Source organism: Andrena cerasifolii, chromosome 16, assembly GCF_050908995.1.
Source record: "Andrena cerasifolii isolate SP2316 chromosome 16, iyAndCera1_principal, whole genome shotgun sequence".
Taxonomy (NCBI): domain Eukaryota; kingdom Metazoa; phylum Arthropoda; class Insecta; order Hymenoptera; family Andrenidae; genus Andrena; species Andrena cerasifolii.
Window position 1 is genome coordinate 5,217,011 of NC_135133.1, and position 7,955 is coordinate 5,224,965.

At 48.7% G+C, this 7,955-nt stretch overlaps 1 long non-coding RNA gene across 1 annotated transcript in view; it reads left to right on the forward strand.

Moving 5' to 3' along the window:
* The window catches only part of LOC143377723 (uncharacterized), a 171,616-nt gene that overhangs the window by 144,962 nt on the left and 18,699 nt on the right, over nucleotides 1-7,955 (forward strand). The window lies entirely within an intron of this gene.

Consider the following 7,955-nt stretch of genomic DNA (forward strand, 5'->3'; position numbering starts at 1 on the left):
ATAAGCAAGAGAAAAGAAAAGAAGAACAAAACTATCACGGCTACCATCATTTTTTTTTTAAGACGGGGCAAGGGCTCAGGGATGCTCAAGCGGCAGCTACTCATCGTTCCCCATATATTCCTTCTTACCCAGCTTCCCTTCACGACCTATGTACCTACATTGACGTGGATTCGTTGAAGAGAATGTAGAAACCCTCCACCCGACAATGTTTCCCTAAAATTACGCCAATAACCTGTTCGGCATAATGTCCGCCTATGCCGTATTAATTAGCTGCAGCAACAACGCCCGGGTATCCGCGAAGGCGCATAGAATCGCGGCTGAATTAGCAGCGCCGATATTCCCCCGCCCCTCTGGACGTTGAATAATGCACGGGCTGATATTTCATCCAATAACAAACGCCCGTTATTCTTGCTGGCTGACTGGATAGCCGGATGGCTGTTTAACCGGAAGCGCGTCTTCGTAAGTTCTCCACCTCCCCCAATAGGGAGTGAACCGTTTCCCCCGTGGAAGGGCCGGGCGTCTTGTATAATCGAATTCAAATCGACAGATCGCAGACACCCCGGCCACGGGGCTGAAACCCAACCTCCCCTCTCGGACACAGTGTCGTGGATTACCCCCCGGTGAAATTTATGTTTTCGCGCGGGGTGACAGCTTCTGCCGGGGACGATAACTTTCTTAAACGCGCGCACGTTGTGCACGGGCTTATCATATTTGTACGAATCCCTCGAGCTAAGCCTGACAAACGAGAGAAGGCTTCTCGTTATTGCTCGGTCCGCCTTTATCGACGCGTCGCTTTTCAAACGTGCAAGCTTCCATTCGTAGAAGAAGTCTCTGGGGGGTGGTGGTGAACGAATAGCTGGTCTCTCGTTAGCATTTTGCCCCATCGCAGGAATTGATTCCCAGAGCAACGTTGATTGGACAGTGGTGCACTCAGGGTTTAATATTCGGGAGAGCCCAGTTGAAGGAATGAAAATATTTTTAATGCAAATTCAATAAAATTCATTAGGTGATTATAAAAACTAAGTTATAGAATAATATCCAGTTTTCTTTTCTTTTTACAAAGCTCTTGAATTACCTCAGCCGCGGTTACGTTAAGGGCTCTCCCTACCTTGACGGACGAAAAATGATGCAAACTTTGGGATTTTTTTAAGACAAAACCATTGAATATATTTACTTCCAGCTTTGTGGCTTATTTGTCAATCTTGTTCACAGAATATGAAAAAAAAATTGTATGGAAAAATAGTGGTTATATCCGGAATTATTGGGCTTCAAATAGAGCGCCTTACAAAAATCATATGCGCAGTGTTAGCATAAAATCAGCTGTTGCAGTTGTCTGAAATAGAAAATTTAAAAACTTGTGTAATCTATATGAGTGTGGCTAACGTCTGAACAAGATTAAATGAGATATACTCAAATATAAAAAAAAAATGGCAGCGTCTAAAACAGATATCAAACTCTGCAAAAAATTCGCTGGTTTATGTCGCAAAAGTCAAATTTTGCAAAAACCGACTTAGTTTTAGTACCAACGAGAATTGACGATCTACTGAAGGTATATACCAAGTTTGAAGTAAATCGGGTGATTGGTTTTGGAGATATCATGCTAACCAATTCGAAAAACATCGTTTGAGAAAAACGTGTTTAAAGTTTTAGGAACCCTTTTTATTAATTAATTTTTTTTTAAATGTTGCCTAAATATGTACAAATATAGGCATAAAGTTTTCAATTAATATAATTTGAGGGTTTCTCTTAAGAAAAATTTCAAATATCGCGTTCCTTTTCAGGCCGTCTACTTTGAAGTAGGAAGACCCCTTAAACTCCTTTTTCCTTCTTCTTTGGGGGGTACCATTTTCGCGAATCGTGCAGGAAGAGCCCCTCTGTGGCGCGCCCATGTACACAGAGGAGTCGTCTGAAGAGCGATTAGAATCGTATCGATAACCAACCGTCGCCAGTGTCCAACAGACTGCGTCCACGGCCTTCCCGTTTCGAGAATGATGCGTTATTAATGACACCGCGCGCGCCGGTTCGTTTGGCAAATTATACGCGCGCGAGCCGTACGGGCGCCGTCGATATTTCCACCGCAACCCGGTTGCTGGTAATAAGATAGATGGGCGTTACGTAACCCCGTAATGAACCGACGTGGCGTTAATTAAAGCATCGCGCTCCGCTAAACGCGCCGTTTTGTTTATATCCAACCGCGCGCACGCGATCCAACCCATTCCCGCCAATTCCAGGCGCGTCAATCGAATGAGAGATCACTTTTATCGGGGCTAGTTTCAATAATAAAAGGGCGTCGCTCGGAAAACCGCCAGGCGTAATTTAACGTTATTAGGGCGCCTTGATTGATTCCTGTGCGGCCGTGTTACGGTGGTTGCTTTCAGTGACAACTGTGGCAGCGCTCGATCGAGGAAGATCGAGCTATCTGTTCCGCCTCTGTGGACAGTCCATCGACCCGTCGATGGGAAGGAGATCTCGCGGTGATGTCTCCGCTAATTACTGCGGAACGCGAGACTAAATTATTTAGCCGACACGCGATGCCAGGGGGAGAGAGAGTAGGTTGCGGTGGTGTCCGTTGGGGTGAACTCGAATAAAGATGCATTCTGATTGTGAGGAAGTGGATCAGAGAGAGGTCTCGTTGCGAGGTCTTCCTCTAGCTCTTTTCTACATTTAATTACGAAGTTATTAGATCTCGCATCGATAAAAGGAACAAGTTGCGGTGCTCAAAGATTAACCCCCAACGCAGTTGAATAACTTGACCCTCGACTCGTTAGACGAGACACGACGAAACGAGCAAACGGAAGCTGCAAATCCCCTTCTTCCGAGGGGCAGCTGCAGGTTGCCAACGACGTAGCCCGATGACGGCCAGCAAATACCTGGACGGCCAGCGGGTTCCCTCCGTGGAACCTACGAACCTCGAAATTAGCTACTTTCAGACCGTCCTCCTTCCGAGACGAATGGCGGACCGTAGCGGAGCAGACAACCGGACTAATACCCGCACGCTTTACCGTCTCGGCGGGACTCGTCCTAATGGAAACCCGGGACATCCCCGGAATCCCAGCTTTGACTAATTTATTTGTCGATGGTCCGGCGACTCGTGCAACGGGGCAGCCTTTCCCCAACAACTCGGGACTCGGTGATTTCAACTAATTTCCAGCAAACGTTGCGGCCACTCTTCCAGCCCGACCATTATCAAACCGATCCCAGGTATTTTCTCGGAAGAAGTCGGTAATTAACCGTAGAAATCTTGACACTGGAACGTTACCAAATACCCTCAGCCTTCGCTCCCACGAATCACCCCGTTTCACTTTGCTGGCGAGGTAAATCGGTATACCTACCTCGTTCCTCCCGCGTCATCTCCAAAGGGCCAACAATCAGTGGCCGTCTCGCGCCGACGATCGCGAAAAAATGTACGATCCATTTGGCCCCGTGGCAGAATCGCTCCCCGGTGGCCCACGGCACGCCAATCATTTCGTTCCGCAACGTCACCGTCCCTCCATCCCCCGGACCATCCCCACGGTGGCTGATTTACTCCCCCCGGGGAGATATCCCCCCCTCGGACTTCCCTTAACGCGGTCAGACGCGATAGCAAGTTTCCTCCTCCTCGTACACCCACTCCGCCGCCAATCGGTTACGACGATGACGCCGCGGGATCATTCACGGCCGGCGTGATTGATAAGCGGGCCCCGGCTGATAAACACGAGCGTTAAGCGTGCAGCGGCGCGGACGATAAATCAAGAAATGTTTTCGAGAGGCGGGCGGACGCAGGATAGGAGCGTTGCGGATATCGGTGTTTTCGCGTGTGCTTCCCCCCTGTTTCTCCGCGGTTTTATTGGGCGCCGATCCGCCGACACGGCACGCCACTCTTCCGGCGTAATTGCTGAGAAATGGCGGAGGACCCCGTGGGTACTCGATCGATCTGTATCTCCAACGATGAACAGCCACCGGTTCTTGCCGCGAGCTCGCGAGCGGCGCCCTTTTTTCGCGCCGATACCTCGCGAACCGCGATACACGGCGGATTAACAGGAGAAAAAGGATTAGAACTCGGATGGTAGATAACACTCGATGCGCCAAATGGGAGTTTAAAGCGAGTTTTCGTAAAAACTACCCCCCGTCTGACTACAACAGGCGTTTTCTACTTGCCGCGGTTGCGGGCCATTTCCGTGGCATTGTTCGGTCGCGGAGGATTAAAAGCGGTCGGAGTATCCTGGAATGGAGCTTTCACTAAGTTTCCATACCAGTCTCGGTACCGCTTCGACGTAGGCACGACTCCACGCGACGGTTCCGGTGTACTCGAAACGTGGCATATGTTTGGCAGGTGGCGTCAGCAATTGCTCGCTGGCCGCAGGCGTTTTTGCCTCCGCTCGCAAAACATTCCACCGGTGTTTTCATTAAATCGTTGCCATTCGGGCTCGACAAAAATTGAACTCCTTTCGGCCAGATGTTCGGCCCCGTGTAACAACGCGGCGCGCGCGCGCGCGCTCGCGCGGGGCGTTAATTGCGCGCGCTGGGACGGGAGAAGTGTGCCAGCGTGTACGGTGGAAGCGGGATCGTTTTCATTTCACGCGCTAATAAAATCCCGTATCATATTTTCGTGTTAACGAATACCGGGCACCGCCGTCTGCGGCAAATTGCTATCGACGATTTAATCGATACCGCCGAGAGAAAACACTTCCGCCGGGAAATCCACGTACGCGCGCGGCGATCGTAGATTCCGCCGTTTCTAATAAAATCTTTAACGCCGCGAGAGCAGCGTGCCATTCTTTTTTTTCGTCGTTTCTTCGACGAGAGAGCCTGGAATAGCGGAAGCAGGGCTCCGGTCGGAGGGTAGCTGGATGAGAGACCAGAGGGTGGAGCCTCTAATATCGCGGGGCTGGGGACCCCTGCAATATTATTAATTCAAACTTCCTTCGGCATCAGCATCTTGCGGTTAAGTTTGAAAAATATGCTCCTGACCCTTCCCGGTGGGGTGGAAGATTTTGACGACCCCGATACCAGGGGATGATGCCTTCAATCTTTCGGACACGAGATTCATTTCAGACGGATCGTTCGTACATTATAGTTAGTGGCACGTTAACTGAGTGGATATCAGAGGGAATATAAAATTCACCTATTTGATCACCATCGATTAAACTGGGATTAATTGAACTATTCAAGTCGTGAAGAACTAAGGAATTGAAACTGTGATGGATTTAAGGGGCGGCTGATGAGCAGTTGCCACCTGAGCCCCTGCACAGAAGCACCCCCAACTTCCAGAAAAAGTTACGATTTTATCTAAACACTGTATTCCTTTTTGTTTCCCATACATTTCTTACCGCACGCGCGTATTTGTAATTAGCTTAAGCACCCGCGTTGCCCGGATAAAAGTTTGATTGTCACAGAGTGTCAAGGGGGTGAAATAAGGTGGGTGGGGTGGGATGTCCAGATTTCATGGTAGTCCATATTTCCCGCAGGGGTTCTAGATAGTAATTATGCAAATCGGGATACAAAGTATCCTATATGTTATTCCTGGTCCTGGACTACGTCTATACAAAATTTCAGAAAGATCCGTTGCATAGTTGCGACGCGATTGAGTAACAAGCGTTCAAACATCCAAACACGTTTTCGCATTTATTATATTAGTAGGATTCTGTTATGTAGGGTAAACTGCACTAATGCTGGCACTCCTGATTAAAAAGCCAAATATTAAGAAGTACAAGCTTGGAAAGTACTTTTTTACCATTTCTTATTTTTCTTTCACTGCAAAGCCCAGTAGTTGAACTACACATTTCACATCTGGCAACACCACAAAGTGGGACAAAGTGCTGAGTTTTAGACGTTTTCTTAAAATTTTGATAAGGGGTAGGTAAGCATATTTTGTCGCTTTATAACTAAGTAATGGATTGAAATACATATTTACTAAGTGTTGTAGGTATTTAATAGTGAATGAAATAGTCTATTTAAACACTTTAAACTTCATTTTTAACTACATATGTTTCTCTATTTAGCCTCAAATTTTAAGGTGCCAATGATTGTACTTTTTGCCTAATTTTGTTTTTCATTGAATATTTTTAAAATAATAGACTTAATAGGTACTCGAGATGTTTTATTTTAACGAGAAATCCATAATCATTGATAATAACTGAAAGTTAAGACCATATAAAAACTTCGCAAAGAAATATAGACATTCCAATCGAGATTTCTGCTTAAGGTGCCGATCATTGTACAGTTTACCCTATACAGGGTGTCCCAGAACGTTTGCCACGTGGGCCTTTTTCCTCAAATCCGCCACTGAACTTGAAGCAACTTTTTAAGTGACTTAAATAATTACGTCTTTATTACATTCGCATGGTGCACATGTTATGATTAAAACGGAAGTACCTCTTAATGAGAGGCTCGCATCTAAAATTCTTCTTCAGACTTAAGCTCGCCACTTACCCCTCCTCCACCTAATATAATATCCAAGATGCCCTCCGCCGAACAAGCCCCCAGAAAAGAGACCTCCATTCCGCAAACCCAGGCAGCAGAGAGCAAGGGGAAGAAAGGATAACTCCGTTTCCCCCGATAAAAGGACACCCGCTTTCTCTACCGCTGAAAAGCGTATCAATAACTCGCCAGCAAATCCGCGGCGAGCAGTGCCTCGTATCGTAACTCAAACGAAGAGACCCAGCCGGTCGAGAGCACCGCGTGCGCTCGAAAACAGGAAATACCGCGGACAAAGAGACCCGCCGTTGCATTAACGTCGCATTACCGTTGCGCCGTTGCATCGGCCGACGTATCGACGCGCCTCTTTCCCGGGACTATTTACGTCTAGAGCGGGTCCGTTTCCCCGTTTCTCCCCTGGCACGGGATCGAAAGCGAGCCGCCAGCCCCCCGCCAGCTGTGTAGTTAATCCGGGGGATGAAGCAGGTACACAGCGAGCTGCTGCATCGGCACGAAGACGCGTCCGATCCATAGACGCATCTATCCCTGGATTTACAGACTTACGCTGCGGGCTGAACGCAGGATCCGCCTCGTCCGTGCGATCGGCACTGTGGCCTAGAGAGATCGGGCCAGGCTGAACGAACACCCTGGATCTCCTCTCGGTGCATTACATTAATTAAATTCTCCTTTGGCTGGCTACTCTTACGGGCATGTTTGCGCGGTATGAAAAGGGGCACCGGAGGCTTAGAACTTTTGTCGTCCCGCTCGAACGGAATCTCCAACGGCCTGGAACCCATTATGGATATTAATAAACCGGAACGGTGCACGAATCTCCCATTTTGCTTTCCGCGCGCCGCCGCTGACTCGCTGGAGAACGCGGCTGACCAGCTGACCTCGAGGAATCGTTCGCTTCCTTCGAGGCCATTATTCCGTGGTAGACTTCACAGTGACACCAGCGAACGTGGGTATACAGATTTCGGGGGACATCGTAGCTCGAGGTTTGAAGCATTCAATTCTTATGACTCGGACGTCTCCGGGGGTCCACGAAGGTGGCCGTGACGTCGAGAGCGATATTCGAGGAGGACGCACTTGGCTGAATAGGGTAAAAAAACGGGGAGCAAGGACGAATGTGCACTCCGCAAAATTTGTAGCCCGGGGACAGGGATATTTATTACCGGGGCCACCGAGTCATCCGTAAACGTGAAATAACCAACGCGAGTAGCGCGCGCACACGCCCAGCGTGGCCCTGTTGCGCGCGTTACGAAGCCGCGCTGCGTACGCTTCAATTTCCTTTGACTACGTCGGCCCGGGGAATTTGTCAAAATGAAATATCCAAATCCCCGTGTATATTAAAACACCCCGTACCCGCCTCGGCACCTGGCTGGACGAAGTCGGAGGCCGCCGACCCTCCGTTACGCGGCATTAGTTCTTTGATATTGCGCGTCGGCAGACGCCTCCCGTCGTCTCATCTCACTCTTTTATGCCCTCGCAAAAAGGCAACTTCGCCTTCCATTTTCTCTAAATGAGAGCGGATAATGGGGGAGTAGTTTCATTTGGCT